Below are 1,469 nucleotides of genomic sequence, written 5' to 3' on the forward strand. Positions count from 1 at the left end.
TCCGCAAATCGAAAATATCCCCGACTTGCTGTGCAACACCACGTCAAGTTGGTCACAGGGTAACCACAGGTTAACCACTGTACGTACAACCACTCTTATCGGTCCTTATCATTTTTCGGACAAGTGCTTATCACTCGGATAATATAAGATTATATAAGATTATATATCGAATATTTTGGTTTCGAAATAACAATTATCCCAATTATTTATGTATATAATAAACAATTCTCCCAATTAACTTTTATTCCAAAATTGGGAAAATTGTACATCGGGACAAAAATATTTTGGGTGAATTTGGATACTCCCTGTTGTGTAACTTATAGGTGATTAAATGATAAGTTTTTTTTTTAAAGGGGACATTTTTAGGATGTTAGCGCAATATCGGTTTTTTCTATTAGACCCACACGGCCACACGCAACATGGAAAAAAGCGTTCACCTAAAATCGTTTTTTTATGATTTTTGAGTGATATTAGAGTAAAATCAAATATTACAAAAATTATGGATGATAATACTTGTGAGGGTTTCATATTTTATTGTTATTTGACTTTGTATTAGACTTTAAAAATAAACAAAAAAAATGTTGTAAATTTAAATGTTTTTTAAATTGTTTTGAGACAAATCGATATGTCACCTTCAAAAATATTATTCTCTATCGTTTTTTTAACGGGTAATTTTACTCTAAGATTACTTAAAAACAAAAAAAAATGATTCTGCGTAAATGCGTTTGGTCTAATATATTGCGCGTGGGCCAGAGAGAAAAAACAAATAGTGCGCTGACACACTCTTAAAAATTTAAAATTTGATTCTAATAATATGATCAAAAAAAACTTTAAACTGGTAAAATATGATTTTTTTTACTTCAAATAATTTAAAGTATGAATACTAGACACTAGTATTATAATAGTCAAATCATCTCTCCCAAATGGAGGACTGGTACAGGAAATGGCGGTTTAAAATCAATCAATCCAAATCTATTCATACAACTTTCACCCTTAAACAAGCCCAATGTCCGGCGGTAACTCTCTATAACATCCAAATTCCCTCAACCCCTACGGTTAAATATCTCGGGCTAACACTTGATCGCCGTCTCACTTGGGCACAACATATTAAAACTAAACGCTCACAGCTGAATTCCAGGCTACGCATGCTTAAAACACTCCTTATTAACAATAAACACACAAACTTAAACACTAAGCTACTATTGTACAAATCTCTTCTCAAACCTATATGGACCTATGGCATTCAACTTTGGGGCAATGCCAAAATCTCAAATCTTAAAAAAATTCAAACTTTTCAAAATATTACACTTAGAAAAATTACAAACTCTCCCCCTTACATATCAAATCTCACCCTCCACACTGATCTCCGTCTAAAAACTGTTCAAGAAGAAGCAAAACACTTCTATAAACGTTTCCATAATCGTCTCATATCCCACACAAATCCGTTAATCCGTGAATTAGCTTCAAAC

This window comes from Acyrthosiphon pisum, chromosome A1 (genome assembly GCF_005508785.2).
Source record: "Acyrthosiphon pisum isolate AL4f chromosome A1, pea_aphid_22Mar2018_4r6ur, whole genome shotgun sequence".
Classification (NCBI taxonomy): Eukaryota; Metazoa; Arthropoda; class Insecta; order Hemiptera; family Aphididae; genus Acyrthosiphon; species Acyrthosiphon pisum.